Genomic DNA, 20223 nt, shown 5'->3' on the forward strand with positions numbered 1-20223 from the left:
CACTGACACACAATGACAGAAATTTAGTTTAGAAGCTTTCTCTGGGCACGCTTGGAGGTTGGAGATTAGAGAGTTGGGCTCATGAGCAGAGAAGCCTTGGTTTGATACCCTGTCATACAGGAAACTCACTAAGTTGCCCTTCAGCAAGGCCTTCAGTCCCCAAGTTGCTGTGAGGGTGCAGGTGAACGCCTTGCCTGATGGCACACTGACGTGACTACATGTGTGAATGCATGAATAAAAAGCACTACAAGGGCCCACATCACATGAAAAAGCACTATAGAAATGTGTATTTATGTTTAATACAATTGCAAACATCTGTATTTTTAGAATTGCTGGTTTAAACAGCATCTACAAAAGTGAACCACCAGCTTTCTGAGTCTTGTCATATGGTGTAAGATTCGAATGCTGTATAATAAGCACTCGTGATCTTTGCAGCCTTTGATTTTGTGCTAATTGATTTGTCGAGCAGTGTCCAAAGTTGTCAGCAGATCCGACAGTTAATATACACCGAGTGTACGAGTCACTGACAAGCTCCTTGTTCGCTACAGAAATATCACGAGCAACATCAACACTCCTCTTTAGCGCGAAATAATGCATAACACCTGTCATATCCACTGTGTGCAAAAGGGCAACGCTCATTACGTCAAGCCATAACCAACCTGACAAACCGCTCGAAAATGTCACAAATACCACGCAGAAAGTGTGTAGTTATGACATTCAGTATATAAGAATGACTCGTATGCATGTTTGAATGCTCATGAGAGGTGAAAAAATAAAGCTGCGGGTTTCAAGTGCTATTATCTTACGCTCATCCAACATAAGTCAGGAAGCCAGCCCTCAGATCAAAATTGTTCTTCTGCCAGTGGAATTACAGCACGAGGAGATTTCTTTGTTCTGTTCTCCCACAGATTTCTCTTTATGAAACCTGTGGTTAAACGTAAGCTCTGACACACACAGTCAGCGTCACAACAGCGTCACAGCTGTGTTGCACGTTGATTTTCATTTAGGGGCCCATGTTAACAAATTAAACCTTGCAGACAAGCAGCATCAGGAATGCATCACAGAAGTGACCAAGCTGCATATGTTGCATCTCGTGTACACACCCCTCAAGAGAATAGACCTGGAGCCAATTTTTCATGTGTGCTGCAAATAGACAGAAAAATCATCTGATTTTTGACATCATACTGGCAACATTAAATAACGAACACCTTTTACTAGAATTTCTATGACTGGGAAAGAATTCACATCCATAAAAAATAATAATACAGTCATGTTCAAAATAATAGCAGTGTGTTTAAAAAGTGAGTTAAACTCAATATTGTTATAATAGTTTTTATTTCCATACATGCAAATGCATTGGGAACACTGTACATTTTATTATGAATCAAAACATTGAAAAAAATGTATTGAAAAAGGAATACTGGGCTGTTCAAAAAAATAGCAGCATCTGCCTTTTTCTTTACAAACTCAAATGCTTGAAGATTTATCTTTCCTGTAAATAACTGAACTAATAACACTATGTAATACAATTTTTGTTCCTGGCTTCTAAGTGTTATATTTCAACTGCTTATGTCTAAAGTCTATGGAAAAATAACTACATTCAGCACAAACTTTGATTTTTTTTTTTTTTTTTTTTTACATTCTAGAAAGTTCTAAAAGTTTCTTGAAATTTCTAGATAATTCTGGAAACTTCTAGAAAATTCTGGACAGTTCTAGCCATTAAAGAATATTCTAGATGACTACTCAGTAGTAGTGAAGGCGAATTGAGAATATTCTTGAAAACAGACAAATTTCAAAATATCATTGTCCTGATCACAGAAGCAAAGTTACTTTGGAATAACAGCAATTTTCTATTTAAGGCATAACAGGTTAGGAAAACACATTGTGTACCCAGGAACAAAACAAAAATAAAAATTTGTTACATAGTGTAATTAATTGTATAGCCACTGTTCCTAAGAACTGCTTCACATCTGTGTTGCATGGATTCGACCACCTTCCGCAACCTGTGACCAGGTATTCCAGCCCAGGACCAGTGGACTACATTCTGCAGTTCCTCTGCATTTCTTGGTTTTCCTCAGAAACAGCATTTTTGATGTCACCCCACAAGTTTTCTGGCCTTCATTGGACCAGCTGAAGGGTCTGTCAAAGGACCATATGTTTGTTGTTTTGAAAAGACATTGATATGTTAAACAAACCCGCACACAGACTTCTCTGGATCAATCCTGAATGTACAATTCCACCATCCTGTCCAGGAGTCGACCAAGAGAAATCTTCTTCGCCATCATGAGATTGTCACGATGACGACATAAAATATTCAGCATGAGGTGTGCTTTTAGGCCAGTGCATTTTGTATCCCCAGTTATACAGCTTCATGAAGAAGTGCTACAGAGGAGGATTAGAAGGTTTAGCTACATTTTGCCAGAAGGTACATCTGAGATGCAAGCCTAGATTTGATCTGTTTTGGTGAAGCTATGAAGCTACGAGCAGTGATGCAAAATGCAAAATTTGCACTGTGCACAATTTCTTCAATCACAGTCACATAAGCCTACTATAACATCTTCTGGGTTGTCTTGGTGACTTTTCCTCACTCTTCTCCTTCTAGTGCCATAGAACCTCGTCCACAATGACCACAAAAGACTCAAGCTGTCACTGATGTTAAAGGCAGCAACACACGATATTAAGAACAGGCGGATGTAAACCTTTGATCAGGGTCATTTGGGTAGTTTCTGTTGTCATTATTATTTAAAAAGAGGAAACACAGTTGTTTGACAATAAATGGCTTCACACAACCACTAACCATGAGCGAATAAAAAAGGTTTTTGTGTGATCATTCATATTCTATGAAAAATCCCCCCCCCCCCCCCCCCCCCAAAAATGGTGACATTATAACATAAACTTTCTCAAATGAAACTGTACTGAACATTATCCTGCAAGAGATATTAAATACAGGAATGTCATTAAAGAAATGTCACCTGCAGTCTGTGGTTTGCATTCTGCTTGTTTATCTTTCTAAAGATATAAAATGTTATAAATGCCAGGTGAAAGAAACACAATGGTTAAAAATTGATAGTTGTTAAAACAACTTTTTTAATATACTAACTTTAACTTAAAATATTAATAATTATATTTAACTTTTACATTTGAGGGGTGTTTGAGTTTTAGATGATACTTTTCCTTCCCACAGGTCAGTTGTTTACCTTTAGTGTCTGAGAACTGATCTCAGATTTGCCAGCAGCTCCTTTTTCCACTCTGGAGTTTACGCAGCCTACCTCGGAACATGAGCCAGAGACAAAAATAAAGTCATGGTTAACAAGGTCCACGCCAGTTGTTGAGGAACAAGGACACACTGATGGGAAATGGGCTATTGGAACAAGATGTACATCGACAAGGCTGACTGATGGAGTGCGGCTATGACAGCAGACCCATTGAGAAAGGTTACAAGGTTACACATGTGGGAACTGTGGATGAACAGGAGATCAACCTCCACATGGATCAAGAAACACCTGGTAGCTCAGTGTTCTGACATCAACAGAAGGAAGCTACTATCAAAACTGGAGATCCAAAGGCCACAGTAGTACAGTACTGAGCAGTGTGAATGCAAGCAGCAGAGCCCGGTAGGAGAGTGTAGTGTTATGGCAGCAGATTATACCCAAACGCCAGGTATGACAGATACATCTACTGAGCTGAGGATGAAGGTTGAAGCCAGGCTGAAGCAAACAGCAATACAACCAAAAGTACGACTCGTCCGGCTCACTGACGAAGTCCCATCAGAAGAGATGCTCGCAGACATTAACACAGCTCTACTCACCATCCCCGCGACCAGCATTACAGAATCCAATGAACTCATATACGTATTCCACTGACGCAGTAATGTTTGACACACTTGAGTACAAGATTAACCCCCACCAAAGAGAGATCCCCCCTGGAGAAGAAGATTGGAAGCCCAAATCCAGAAATCCTAGAAGGATGTTAGCAGATTAATAGAATTACAGAAGGGTAACATGAAAGACAGGTCTTGGATAGATAAGCAGTATTTCAATTCAAATTCAATTTATTTAATTTATAGCACCAAATCATAACAAAGCTGCCTCAAGGTACTTCACACACGTAAGGTCTAACCTTACCAACCCCTAGCGAAGGCACACAGGTGACAGTAGTAAGGAAAAACTCCCTCTGATGATTTGAAGAAGAAACTTCAAGCAGATCAGACTCAAAGGGGTGACCCTCTGCTTGGGCCATGCTACTGACACAGTTGACAATACAAGTACAACAAGATGTCCTTATCTGAGGCCTTGGAAAATGCCACAGCTCTGGTTACTCAGCTGAAGAGACAGGCCAAGAAAATAAATGACCTGTTCTCCAGAGACCCATCCAGGGTGTGCTTCCATCTGAAAGGGGAAAAGAGTAACATACTTCTACTTCTGATACTTTTTGTGATCTTACCCTGTGTGCTGCTATCCAGTGCTGCTGGAACCTGTTTTCCTGAGGGAGTCTTCCCAAGGGTTTAATAAAATTCTGTCTAATCTAATCTCTAATCTAATCTAATACGGACAGATCCACCCAGAACTCAGACTGACCCATACTGGAAGAACATCTGCAAGAAATTGGAATCACACAACACCAGTGCCTAGCTGGTGGACCTAAGAGCGCACCATCGCACCTCCAAGAACAAGAACCAGTCAACATCACGATAGCAGACATCCAGCAACGAGTCTCAGGGATGAAGAGCTGGACAGCACTAGGGCCTGATATGATCCATACCTACTGCTGAAGAAGCTAACAGCACTCCACAAGTCAGTGGGCTACTAACAGCAGGTACTCACCCAGACTAACCAACACAGGGCAAGACAATTCTGATCATGAAAGACCCCACAAAGGTACAACACCCTCAAATTATCAGTCAATTACCTGCCTCCCCATGAGCCTGCACATGAGCACACCTCAGAAGAGCATTGGAAACAATACCAGAGGGTCGAAGCACCAACTACTGGTTGACAGAGCAGTACACCAGGACTTGAAGACCAGGCAGACCAACCTGAGCACAGCTTGGATTGACTACAGGAATGCCTATGACTCGATGCCTCACACATGATACTTATGCACTGATAACCTTCATCAGGAATTCAGTGGGACTGTGGAGGGCGTCACTGGAAGCCAACTTCAAGGCAATCACACCATCAAGTCAACATCAAGCGTGGAATATACCAAGGTGATTCATTTGCCCCACTGCTGTTGTGCATAGGCCTCAATCCCCTCAGCCAACTCATCACAAACAGCGGATACAGACATCGATTCAGGAGTGGAGTAACCATGAGCCACCTCCTTCCTGTATGTGGATGACATCAAGCTATATGCCAAGAGTGAGCAAGACGTTGACTCACTGATCCACCTCACCAGCATCTACACATTTAAATCTAGTAACTCTTAGCAGACCTTTTTCCGGTGTGTATTGTGCTTTATTGTTTGTGTCATTATTTCGTGTTTTTTGTGATTTATGTTTTACCAGCAAGGACGACATTGGAATTAAATGTTTTCACTTTAACATGTTATCCTATGGATTATGTCACTCAGTCAATCAATCAATCAAACACGAACAAACCGGGTTAAAAAATTTACCTTCTTGGCAGAGATAACTTCTTTTGAGTGCATAAAGTAGACTTTGGATCACTGGGACGTGTTGCCTTATATATATTTCTCAAGGTCTGGATCTCTACATGGATCACAGATGGGACCAACTTGTGTGCTCCCTGATGAGAACACACACTGGCACATTATTCTGTTGTTGTGCAAATGGTTTTGTGTCACATTGAGACATTCGTGACACAGCACTATCACACTGTATCACAGTATAGTTTGAGCTCAGCTGAATTTTTGTTCCTCATTTGCTCTGAACTCCACCTTCTGTCAATGCTCTGCATGACCTGTCCACATGCAGTGCATATGAAAACACATCATCAACTATAGCAACAAATTCCTACCATGGGGAGGATTTCTCCCAGTATATTGATAATGATATCACAGATAAGAGGCTGCGTGAGTCTTACATGGATGGGGGGTTGCTGTGTAATTATCCAGCATCATTCAAAAGAAGAAATACAGTGTAACGCAAGTTCTACCAGGAAGACTGAGATTTCAAGCTTTCATTCAGTAACAGCCATATCTGTATTCAGAAACAGCTGATCCACAATTTCATCATCAACCACAACCAATAGAAAGTGTCATAGCCATTTAAAGATGTCTCTGTTGCTTGCAGTCACTGTCCACAACTTTGCCTCCTCCACCCCACCTATTCAGGTTGGTGCCTGTTGCTGGCCTGGTCTGCGCCATCTGATGTTGGACCCTGCCTACAACTGAGGTTACTGACCATGCCTCTGCCTCCTGCTGAGCCCCTCTACTTGGTTCCTCTTTATGTGTGTGTGTGTGTGTGTGTGTGTGTGTGTGTGTGTGTGTGTGTGTGTGTGTGTGTGTGTGTGTGTGTGTGTGTGTGTGTGTGTGTGTGTGTGTGTGTGTGTGTGTGTGTGTGTGTGTGTGTCTCTATATGTGGCCCTGCGATAGACTGGCATCCAGTCCAGGGTGTACCCTGCCTCATGTCCTGTGACTGCTGGGATAGGCTCCAGCCCCATGACCCTTAATTGGAGTAAGCAGTTACAGAAAGTATATATATATATATATATATATATATATATATATATATATATATATATATATATATATATATATATATATAAGAGGTCTGTGAGAAAAGTATCCAACCTTATTATTTTTTTTAAAAACCATATGGATTTGAATCAAGTGTGATTACATCAGCCAAGCTTGAACCCTCGTGGGCATGCAAGAGTTTTTTCACGCCTGTCGGTGACATCATTCACCTGTGAGCACGCCTTGTGGAAGGAGTGATCCAGCCCCCTCGTCGGAATTCCTTTGTCTGAGAAGTTGCTGAGAGACTGGCGCTGTGCTTGATCAAAATTTTTTCAAAAACTGTGAGGCACATCTGAGTGGACATCATTCGAGAAATTCAGCTGGTTTTTGGTGAAAATTTTAACGGCTGATGAGAGATTTTGGATTGTTTCTATCGCTGTAAGGACTTCCCACTGAGCAGGACGTCACGCAGCGCTCCGAGGCGACGTCATCATCCTGTTTCAAGCTGAAAACCTCCAAATGTAAGCCTCTGTTGACCCAGGACGTCGTGAGAGAACAGAGAAGTTTCAGAAGAGCTGGAAATCAGCAGTTTATCCGGACATTCCACTGTTAAAGGAGAGTTTTTTTAATGAAAGACGTGTGGACGGATTGGCGCGTCGGCTCGCAGCCGGCGCCGTGCACCCACCACAGGAAAAACACCTCCGTTGGAAGCCTTAAGGACTAGCTGGAACATGCCCTGCTGTTAAACAATTTCTCAGATACTCACTCACCTGAAAGCCACCAAAAGCTGCCTGGATTTTACAAATGGTTATCAACATGGAGGTGTTTTTCCTGTGGCGGGCATGCCGCGCCGACTGCGAGCCGACACGCCAATCCGTCTGCACGTCTTTCATTAAAAAAATCTCCTTTAACACTGGAATGTCTGGATAAACTGCTGATTCCGAGCTCTTCTGAAACTTCTCTGTTCTCTCACGATGTCCTGGGTCAACAGAGGCTTAAATTTGGAGGTTTTCAGCTTGAAACAGGATGACGACGTCGCCTCGGAGCACTGAGCGACGTCCCGCTCCGTGGGAAGTCCTTACAGCGATAGAAACAATCCAAAATCTCTCATCAGCCGTTAAAATTTACACCGAAAACCAGCTGAATTTCTTGAATGATGTCCACTCGGATGTGCCTCACAGCTTTTGAAAAAATTTTGATCAAGCACAGCGCCAGTCTCTCAGCAACTTCTCAGACAATGAAAATCCGACAAAGGGGCTGGAACACTCCTTCCACAAGGCGTGTTCACAGGTGAATGACGTCACCGACAGGCGTGAAAAAACTCACGCATGCGCACGAGGGTTCAAGCTTGGCTGATGTAATCACACGTGATTCAAATCCATATAGCTTTTTTAAAAAATAAAACTGTCGGTTTCTTTTCTAATAGACTAATCACCATTTTTCTCAGAAAAATATTTCTCAGAAAATATTTCTAAAAGTGCTGCTGATATGAAATTTTCACCAGATGTCGGCAATAACCGAAGTAATTCACACATACAAAGAAATCAAATCATAGCTCTCCATAAAGTAAGTTATGTAATAATATGAAATGACACAGGAAACAAGTATTGAACACCTGAAGAAAAGGAGGTGCAAAAAAACACGGAAAGCCAAAACACCATCTGAAATCTATCAGTGATTAGAAAACAATCCTGCCCTTATCAGTGCAAATTAATATCAGCTGGTTCAGTCCCAACTGATGGCCTATAAAAAGGTGTCTTACCAAGGTCCCACACAAGAAACATCTCATCATGGGTAAAAGCAACAAGCTCTCTCAAGGTCTTTGCAACTTTATTGTTGCAAAACATACTGATGGCATTTTTTACAGAAGGATTTCTAAACTTTTCTAAACGTCTGTGTTCCAGTGAACATTGTTGTGGACATAATCTGAAAGGTTTCGCCATAAATGGACCAGGACCAGGTGCTCTTCGCAAGACAGAAGAGTGAAAAGGATTATCAGAAGAGTTGTCCAAGAGCCAAGGACAACTTTGGAAAGACTTGGAATTAGTAGGTACAATAACAATAATAATACATTCAACCACCTATATACACGCTCACATGCAAGACTCAAATGCCGAAGAAAAAACATATTGAAGCTTGTTTAAAGTTTGCTGCACAACATTTAGACAAGCCTATGAAATACTGGGAAAATATAGTATAGTCAGATGGGAGCAAAACTGAACTCTTTGCATGGCATAATACCAGCCCAGTCTCACGTTTTTGTTTGTTTGTTTGTTTGTTTTCCTACTCCCATGACGAAATGAGTCAAATTTTCATGACAGTTTTTTTTAACTCACTATTCCTAACCCTACTCCTACCACCCAACCCTAATCTTAACCATAACCTAATCTTACTCTTTCCCCACACCCTAACCATAACCACCCCGACCCCCCGCTTCACTTTTAATTTCATGCAGCCATCACGGAATGAATTAGAATGAATTTGTGCTGCCGTGACGAAAATGAGGCACTTTTCATCACAATATCACGACCCAATAGATTAATGTATATTTCGTGCTGCTGAATCACGACTTGCCGTGAGACCAGGATGCATAATACACACCATAAATGGCACTGCACATCACCCCAAAAACACCAGACCCACAGCTAATTACCTGACTTAAATCCAATAGAAAATCTATGGAACAAACTAAAGATCAGAGTTCATAGAAGAGGCCCACAGAACTTTTAAGATTTGAAGACTGTTTGTGTGGAAGAATGGGACAAAATCACACCTGAGCAATGCCTGTGACTAGTTTCTCCATACATGAGGCATCTTGAAGCTTCATTACCAACATAGACTTTTGTATGAAGTATTAAATAAATTTCAGTAAGTGTGTTCAATACTTTTTCCCTGTGCCATTCCATTTTGTTACACATAACTTAATTATTTGTACTTATTTGTTTGGGTTTCTTTGCATGTATGGATTACTTGAGTTGTCACCAGCATCTGGTGAAAATCTCAAGTCAATACCACCTTTAGAAATATATTTACTAAGAAAAATGGTGATGTGTTCAATACTTATTTTACCAGCTGTGTACAGTACACTGTGACTGTATGTTTAAAATGCAAAATCAATATACGTTTTGTGTGACTAAAGTCCATCAGTGATGGAAACTTCAGCATCCATGTTGCAAATATATTCATAACTTCTACACAAAGAAAATCATCATGGAAGACCACACATGGGAAAATGAGCATTGTTTTTTTTTTCCAACACAGCAGAGTAAAAACTGTAGTGGAACTCATTTCAGGTTGGTGGGAACATTTGTTTAGATTTTCTGAGTGTTTATTGACATGTTTAGTCAGAATGCTGAACTGACAGATGCTGAAGCCAAATGCAGGGAGATGTTCCAGGACCATTTGATCTTGTCTGGCCTCTAGGATTGGCTGAGAGTGACGGATCATCTGGAGAGAAGATGCAAACTGCAGCTGAAACTTTGTAGTTTTAGGACGTGGCCAACCAAAGTCTTTTTTACATTCCGTTACTGTTTTATGAATATAAATATGATGAAAACTTGTCTTGGACGCGTTAGCGAGCACATGGATTCCAGAAGGTTAAAATTAAAGTTATGTCTTAAAAACATTGACGAAGGAGTCTGTGTTTAGCTTTCTAGATTCAATCAGAATGTGCAAAAAAGGCTATAGACTAAAAAAAAATTAGGGTGGGGGGGCATGTTACAGATCAGGTCCCCTTCTCCTGAAGCTAGATCCGCCACTGCACAGGCTTGTCCTTCTTGCTTTTTTAAACTCTCACAGTATCCACCGTGTCTGCTAGTAAGGGTGCACTAAACCTCCTGCAACACTTTTCATTGGATGTGAACTCTTCGATCTAAATCCACATCTTTCTCCTTTGGTCTTGGATTTTGCACATCTGGCTTCACGCAGACTTCCAAGAACATCTTCCTCCACGGGAGTGCAGATCTTGCTGCATTGCTTTTTTTTTTTTGTTGGCTGACAGGCATCAGCATCACCACCCACCTCCACCTGGAGGGATCGAAGATCTTCATTAAAAGGAGCAGAGGGCTCCTGTGTCTTACATCACCACCTCCTCCCACCCCCTCATCACTGGCAACAGGCTTGTGTGAACATGCCCATTAAATTGGATTTCTGGCCTGCAGGGAGTGACAAGTGGGAAAATAGGTGTTTGAACCAGGAAAGAAAGATGATGTGCATTTTGGGGACAACAAGCAAACAGTCCCTGTCATAATAACATGGTTATTTGGTTTGCTTAAGCCCGATTTCTACAGTCCAAAGCATTGATGTGTCTCAGACACAGTCAATTTACAGCATGGCTAATCACGGTGAATTCTCACTTGCAGCTGTCCAGCATGGAGGACAAAGAAAGGCACATTAGGCACATTAATGCATCATAAAAGCATTACAAATGATGAAAACCTGATAAATATTCATAAATAAATAAATGAGTGTCATGAATTTCTACTTCAGTGATCATCAGTATGAAAAGTGGGCTTTATTTACATGTGATTTTTCAGTATATAAGTTGCAACAGCGTATAAGTCGCAAGACCTCAAAAAAAGAGAAAAAAATAGAACATTTTAACATGAGTTAAAGTATGAGCGACTGGGTTTTACAGTAATTTTAATATTGTATGATCACTTACAGCTGTGTGTAGTATTCTACTGGCAAGTACACTTCCAATCCAATCCAGCCATCCATCCATCCGGGGTCGGGTCGCGGGGGCAGCAGCTCAAGCAAAGCCGCCCAGACCTCCTGATCCACACACACCTACCCCAGCTCCTCCGGGGGAACCCCAAGGCGTTCCAAAGCCAGCCGAGAGATGTAGTCCCTCCAGCGTGTCCTGGGTCTTCCCCGGGGCCTCCTCCCAATGGGACGTGCCCAGAACACCTCTCCAGCGAGGCGTCCAGGGGGCATCCAGAAAAGATGCCCAAGCCACCTCAACTGACTCCTTGTGACATGGAGGAGCAGCAGCTCAACTCCGAGCTCCTCCCGAGTGACCAAGCTCCTCACCCTATCTCTAACGGAGCGCCCAGCCACCCTGCGGAGGAAACTCATCTCGGCCACTTGTACTTGCGATCTCGTTCTTTCGGTCATGAGCCAAATCTCATGACCATAGGTGAAGATCGGAATGTAGATCGATCGGTAAATCGAGAGCTTTGCCTCCCTACTCAGCTCTCTCTTCACCACGACGGTCCGATACAGCGACCGCATCACTGCAGATGCTGCACCGATCCGTCTGTCGATCTCACGCTCCATCCGTCCCTCACTCGTGAACAAGACCCCGAGACACTTAAACTCCTCCACTTGAGGCAAGGACACTCCACCGACCTGAAGAGGGCAAAGCACCTTTTTCCGGTCGAGAACCATGGCCTCGGATTTGGAGGTGCTGATCTTCATCCCGGACGCTTCACACTCGTCTGCAAACCGCCCCAGTGCACACTGAAAGTCCTGATTTGACGAAGCCAACAGAACCACATCGTCTGCAAACAGCAGAGACGAGATTCTGTGGTTCCCAAACCAGACCCCCTCTACACCCTGGCTGCGCCTAGTCCATAAAAATAATGAACAGAACCGGTGACAAAGGGCAGCCCTGGCGGAGGCCAACGTGCACTGGAAACAGGTTTGACTTACTACCGGCAATGCGAACCAAGCTCCTGCTGCGGTCGTACAGCTCCTGCTGCAGGGGTGGTGGCATTGGGTGAGGATTGGGTAGCGGCAATAGAGGATTGGGTGGAGGTCGAGGGCGGGTGGCCCGGTGGCCTGGTCCATGCTCACAGCCCCTGGCTGTTGGGACTTCCAATCCAATCCAACTTTATTTATAGAGCACTTTAAAAGAACAACAAAGTTGACAAAATGCTTTCCAAATAAGACATTAATAAAATACAACACAGATAAAACAAAAAAATAGTAAAAAAAAAAAAAGTGACCAACATGACTAATACTGTCTAGGACATGACAATTTTGAAATGCCTTAGAGAAAAGATGTGTTTTTAAGTGACATATTGTGAAAGTGTCGTGACACGGACCCACAACAGGGGGCGTTAATGAACGGACAATGGATGATAAGCCAAAAGTAACAATTTAATGTTGTGAATCACACAACGACGTACAGACAATAACAATATAGTGACTGTCAATCATACACCAGGTGACGTGTGGGCAGGCTCGACGATAGAAGATGCCTGGTGAGAGAAGAGCCGGATCCACACAGCTTCCACTGCCAACGGAGCTGAAGAACACCGGAGCCGCCAAGCCCTGCGCCCCAGGTGGCCGCTGTCTTCAGCAGTCAGACCCGGTACTGCTGGCAGAGAACAGAGACAGTCCTGATGAGTGTGAGGTTGCACACTCAGTAATCCCACAGTCTGTATTCAGTAAGGAGGGAGCACCTCCACCTCCAATCACACACTCGTGCAGCTCCTGTCTAACCACTTATCTGGTTGGGGTGTGAAGCGAAGCCATCGCTGATCACACCAAACGCCAATCCCACAGATAAGGCAATCACCACAGGAAAATGGCTGCAACAGAAGTTCAGACTATTACACAAGGTTTTTGTTCAGCAGAGAAAATTACCTGATGGGTAGTTGATTTCTCGGCGGGGAGGTGGAGTTGCAGTCCGGCCTTTAAGGTGGTGGTGATGATGTGGATGAGTGACAGCTGATGCTGATGACGAGTAACAGCTGTCACTCCCGGTTGCTATGACGCCCTCTCATGCTTGAAGCCCGCACTTCAAGCAGGGCGCCATCTGGTGGTGGTGGGCCAGCAGTACCTCCTCTTCAGCGGCCCACACAACATGACACTTAAAAACCTCTGGTGAAGGAGCCAGCCTAACATCCAACGGCAACTCATTCCATAGTTTGGAGGCCACCACAGCAAAAGCTCGGTCACCCCGGTGTTTCAGTCTTGACTTGGGGACAGCAAGAAGTAACTGGTCAGCCAATCTTACAAAGACATTATTATTATTATTATTATTGTTATTATTGTTGTTGTTGTTGTTGTTGTTGTTATTATTATTATTATTATCATTGTCAAATCAAATCAAATCAAATCAAATCAATTTTATTTATATAGCGCCAAATCACAACAAACAGTTGCCCCAAGGCGCTTTATATTGTAAGGCAAGGCCATACAATAATTACGGAAAAACCCCAATGGTCAAAACGACCCCCTGTGAGCAAGCACTTGGCAACAGTGGGAAGGAAAAACTCCCTTTATCAGGAAGAAACCTCCAGCAGAACCAGGCTCAGGGAGGGGCAGTCTTCTGCTGGGACTGGTTGGGGCTGAGGGAGAGAACCAGGAAAAAGACATGCTGTGGAGGGGAGCAGAGATCAATCACTAATGATTAAATGCAGAGTGGTGCATACAGAGCAAAAAGAGAAAGAAACACTCAGTGCATCATGGGAACCCCCCAGCAGTCTAAGTCTATAACAGCATAACTAAGGGATGATTCAGGGTCACCTGATCCAGCCCTAACTATAAGCTTTAGCAAAAAGGAAAGTTTTAAGCCTAATCTTAAAAGTAGAGAGGGTGTCTGTCTCCCTGATCTGAATTGGGAGCTGGTTCCACAGGAGAGGAGCCTGAAAGCTGAAGGCTCTGCCTCCCATTCTACTCTTACAAACCCTAGGAACTACAAGTAAGCCTGCAGTCTGAGAGCGAAGCGCTCTATTGGGGTGATATGGTACTATGAGGTCCCGAAGATAAGATGGGACCTGATTATTCAAAACCTTATAAGTAAGAAGAATAATTTTAAATTCTATTCTAGAATTAACAGGAAGCCAATGAAGAGAGGCCAATATAGGTGAGATATTATCATTATTATTATTATTATTATGGAATAAAAAATATCTCACATAGTCAGTTTTGTTGGAACTGGTTTTGTGTTGACATGCCAATAAAATAAGGGGTGGGAAAGGAGCATCAAGTGCTAATTTAATTATAACTATGGGATGCCTAAAACCTTGACACAGCACTGTATATGCAGTATGAGTCATTCATTCCCTCATCTATATCATGCATGTAAATTCTTTTTTACCACTTTATTATGTTGCATAGTTCCTAGCAAACACATGACAGTCAGACAATGTCAGGTTTTGGCCAGGATTTACTCATGTTATGTAATAATGTCATCTAAAAGACACAAAAAAGGTTATAAATTAATGTCAAACCATGCTATCTCAGTTGGGTGTCACTTAGATCATGGTGTGACTTCCATACATGAAATCCAGCAGACAAATGTTCTGTGTTATTTCAATAAATGAAGGGACAGGACATGGGGAAATCTATTCTACAGTGCATCATTCCTGTCAAAAAAGGTAAATCTGTTTCTAGGAATATTGTCGATAGGTAGGCAGAGGTCTGTTATTGTGAGGGAAGTTTATAATGGAGTTACATGAAGGTAATTTTTTTCTCATCTGATGGTCATGTAAAAGTAATTTTGTGTTTGTGACAAGTAAAGTTCTAAACATATATCAGTGGCCCAGTAATATCAGCTGAAATCAATATCAGCATGATTTTTACTGATATCAAAACTCTTATTTTACCAAATAACCAATGTAGGAAAAAAATACCTTTTTGTCATTACATAGTTTGACCAGCAGAGAGCAATCCTAAGGCATTGCTTACAATGCTGTCAAGCATGGCTGGGACCCCATCACCCCTTGATCCCATTAGCTGGAATCGACCAGCTACCATTCATTTTCAATCATAGTGGGTGTTTTACAGCTGCAAAAGACAAGTGGTCACTATGCTGCAAGCTAGGTGGGGTCAAAATAGAAGAGAGATTATAAATGTGGAGCGATGTGACATGCTACCTGAGTGAAGGCAGCGTGATGTATGTTTGCTGGTTGTTGGTTGAATTTACAGTTATTTATAATAAAATTCATGTTTAAACTGTAAAACAGCCTCAGTTATATTTCTTTGTCATAAGGTTTTGATAATGCAGTCTTATGAATCACAGACCCGTTTTTATGTTTTCATCAGCAATTATATCTGCATTGTAATTTTTTTTTTACTCCCCATTGTCAGCATCATACACCCCCCCCCCCCCACCCCCCAATATACATAATTCGAGTGATATTGAGAATATTGTGCAATTGTCAAAACACAACATCACTCCATGTTGGAACTGCAGGGGTCTACACAATCACATCATGATAACCTCACTATGGAACATCACGGTGAGCAAAAAGTGACATTTTCACAATGTCATACCATCTTAGAAATGTTTGTTAGGTTTCCATCTCCCTCCTTGTAGTTCACCTCCTGGTTTTTTATGTATGCAGAATAAATCAGCAGATGAATGGAGACTAAATCCTATCATTATTATTATGTAATAAATCAGGTTTATCCACGACTGAGTCATTTACAGGTGCAAGACTTTCCAGTCACACTGGAGTCAGTGAGTCAAGCTAACCATATTCCAGTCATATAATTCATCTCATGGCTCTCTGCGCCCGAACAGTCCATTAGATCCAAATTAAAATGCATCACAAAATGCTCTGAATGCTCCTTTAATGACTGTCTTGGCAGGAAGCCATGAAGTCATTCATTCTTGGGAAAAACGACGTTGTTGCAAGGCAAAACTAGTGTGAGTTTTCTCAGAACTATAGAAAAGAAAAGTTTGTGTTATCACAGTTATGCTCCTCATGGATGTTGGCTTTTCTTTTTTCTTTTTATTTTTTTAGTAAAGTGCAAACAATTTATTTTTATTACAGCATGAAATCATTGGATGTGGCCTACAATTCAATTTTCAGTACAGTTTTACTGTTGCAAGATGGCACAATGATTTCATGGAATAACTGATTTTCTTTAAGCTACAGTGTGCAGGATTGAGTGCCATCTAGTAGTGAGATTGGAGAATGTAATATGTCATCGCGGATCATGCTATTTTTCACTACATCTTTGCTTCTTTGGTGACAGGGATCCATGCTCCTTTGCTTTCTCTTGTCATAAGCAATATGTATAATCCTTCATTTCACAGAAATTAGACTTTCCATTCAAATCTACTGGTTGGTCATGCAGGCTGAGCGGTTACACATGCAACTTGGCAATGCATAACAATCTAACAACAACAACAAAAAATGCATTTAAGAGTATTCAATAATCTGAAATATGTGTTTGCAATTTGGCCATAGTTTGGACTGTATTATGACAAAATTGCATTTGTAGGAATCCTAGGATACTGAACTGAGCTTTTTCCCGATCTGTAGACTCTAAATCGGTGATGCATTTTCAATTTGTCGGCCAACAAAAATGTAAAGTGGCCTTTTATTGTGGCCAGCCTAAGGCACACCTGTGCAGTAATCTTGTTGTCTAGTCACCATCTTGATATGCCACACCTGTGAGGTGGGATCGATTATCTCAACAAAGGAGAAGTGTTCACTAGCATATTTAGACAGATTTGTGAACAATATTTGAGAGAAATAACTCTTTTGTGTATATAGAAAATGTTTTAGATCTTTGAATTCAGCTCATGAAAAATGGGAGCAAAAACAAAAGTGTTTATATTTTTTCTCTGTGTATTTTGGAAATTAGAGGATCTACATTTTAAATGGTTACTGGTTCACATATCTCAACCTTATGTCAGAATGGATAAAAATTAGTCCATAAATGTGACAAAAATCCTCTTTGAGATAATTCTCAAACACACATTCAACATTTTAACTCTAGTTGGCGAGATGCACTCAATTTGATTTCCTTCTTGTTTCTGCTTTGTTTTTCTTACCAGCATCTAAAATATTGTTTTCCACATTCTTTTTCCCCAGCATTCAGTTTTTTATTTTATTGTGTTTACCAGATACGATCTCGCACAGTGTCGAGTAATATTATTGATTTTGTGTAGTTTCCACTCTTCCCCTGGCCACTGTAAAGCCTCAAGCCAGTATCCCTCATCTTATTTTATTTGTTTATTTATAGCTCCTGGTTCATCACAGTCCACATGGTATTAGAAAATATAACAAGAAATATGACTATATGTTGCGTTGTGTGAAAAACTCTCACCTCACAGCGATTCAATACAGTGAATAAAAATCTGAAGAGACCCATGCGCCAATGTGCTTTTATTTATATGACAGCACCACCCTGCCAGCTTGCACTTGTGGTTTCTAAAATTAAGTTTTGTTAAAATTTAGAAAATAGTTATTACAAATGTGAAGATAAAGTTTAAAAGGTGGGATTTACACCACTACGAGGTCTGTCCAAAAAGTATCAGACCTTTTTATTTTTTCAAAAAACATATGGATTTGAATCATGTGTGCTTGCATGAGCCAACCTTGAACCTTCATGCGCATGCGTGATTTTTTTCACGCCTGTCGGTTGCATCATTCGCCTGTGAGCAGGCTTTGTGTGAGCACTGGTCCACCCCCCTCGTTGGATTTTCATTGCGAGGTGGAACCATTTGGAGCTTTGTTGCATCAAATTTTCAGGAAACTGTGAGAGACAGCCAGGTGGAAACCATTCGGAAGATTCAGACGGCTTTCAGTGACGATAGTATGGGCATCACACAGATTAAGGAGTGTTACAACCGGTTTAAAGATGGCGCACAATGGCGGAGGGTGCGCCGCGCTCCGAGTGGCCATCGACAGGCTGAAACGACCAGATCATTTCCAAAGTGAACGCTGTGTTGATCCGGGACGTCGTCTGACTACCAGAGAAATTGCAGAAGAGGTGGACATCAGCACTTTTTCGGCACATTCCACTGTTACAGGAGATTTTGTAATGAAAGACGTGCAGAAGTTGGAAGTCTCACAGGACATGTTGTGACATGTCCAGCTCTTACACAATTCCTCGGATACTCACTCGACTGAAAAGCCACCGAAAGCCATCTGAATCTTCTGAATGGTTTCCACCTGGCTGTCTCTCACAGTTTCTGGAAAAATTTGATTCAGCGCTTCTCCAGTTGTTCAGACATTTTCCTCGCAATGAAAATCCAACGAGGGGGGAGGACCAGTGCTCACACAAATCCTACGCACAGGCGAATGACGCAACCGACAGGCGTGAAAAAACTCACGCATGCGCACGAAGGTTCAAGGTTGGCTCATGCAACCACACGTGATTCAAATCCATAAGGTTTTTGAAAAAAATAAAAAGGTCTGATACTTTTTGGACAGACCTCGTAAGGTGTTTCTTTGTCGGGGAACTGTGGAAACTGGCTCCAGCTGGTGTGATTGTGGGCTGCTGGTAATGAGATCTGAAATATGAAATTTTCTGTGTCACTTTGTTCCTTGTGCCTCCTGTCCAGGGTGTACCCTGCCTCACACCCTATGACTACTGGGATAGGTTCCGGCCCAATGTGACCCTTCACTGGAGTAAGCAGGTATAGAAAATGAATGGATATTAAATTGGCCTGCTCTTGATTGTGTCATCTCATCCACTAGAACAGAACGACAAGGAACAAACACCGAGCACACAGGTTTCTTGAATTTTATTTTAGTGGGAAACACAAAAATTTATCTTACGTAAATATAAGAGGCTGGCTAATTTGGCCAAACTAAATTCTTAATGTTTGCATTAAAATAAATAAATGAATAAATTGCAATGCATATAAGTAAGGGTGTGCATGTTTCTTATCAAATGACACATGGACTATGACCAGAATCAGGGATGATACAATGGAGTCTAATATTATTCTTTCTTTAATATCATCATTTATTTGCCATAATAAATTACTTAACGTCAAGAGTTGCATTGCTTACCTTCAAATACATATTTCATAAAGACATTTTTTCCCCAGATTTTTGGTACTACACCGTAGGAATGTTGGCACTACCTCTGCATGCCTTTTTTCACTACTGGGGACAGCAGCACATACAGGGTGTAGATTAAACTATTCTGAGGCTGTTAGCACAGAATACATTTTTTAACCTCATCCCATCAGATCTCAGAAGTTAAGTGGAGTAGATCCTGATTACTGCTTGACTTTGAAGAGGGGCTGTACCCATTTTACCCTTTTCTCCAAGTGCAGTTGTACTTGTATAAGGATCTCCCTCCGGCATAAAAATTGTGTCGGATCCTTATGTGGATCTGCTGTGGTGAACTCGACCAAATGAGGCAGGGCAAAAGGGAAAAAACATACATTTCCTTGTACCCAAATTCATGTTTTGTTTTGTTTTGTTTTTTTTTTAGTGTTGAGAATCCTCAGCTTTCTTCTTTATTTTGTTTAGATTCACGCCTGTTGTGCCACAGAGACGAGGCAGCAGCGCATCATGATTTGTTTCAACTTTCCCGTTCTGAACCCGTGAAACTCTCACGCTGATATTTGAACATTTGGAAGAGTTTCAAGATGCCGAAGTTGCAGCAACTGATTCTTAATGCTCAAATCGGACCTTTGATGCTGTTATAGTACATTTTGCTTGATCCAGAAGCCCCTGAATTGCGGTATTGTTTACTTACCAATTGATTCTTGATTCATATCAGTGAATTTTTTACACCTCTGTCTACCTGTAAGGTTCTCAAAAGACTTTTATTTAACTCTGTCAAATGTACTTTACCACTTTCCTTGGTGTGAGGATAAAATGTTCCTCTACAAAACAACCCAACACACATTCTGTTCTCTGAGGATGACTTCAG

Source organism: Thalassophryne amazonica, chromosome 19, assembly GCF_902500255.1.
Source record: "Thalassophryne amazonica chromosome 19, fThaAma1.1, whole genome shotgun sequence".
Classification (NCBI taxonomy): domain Eukaryota; kingdom Metazoa; phylum Chordata; class Actinopteri; order Batrachoidiformes; family Batrachoididae; genus Thalassophryne; species Thalassophryne amazonica.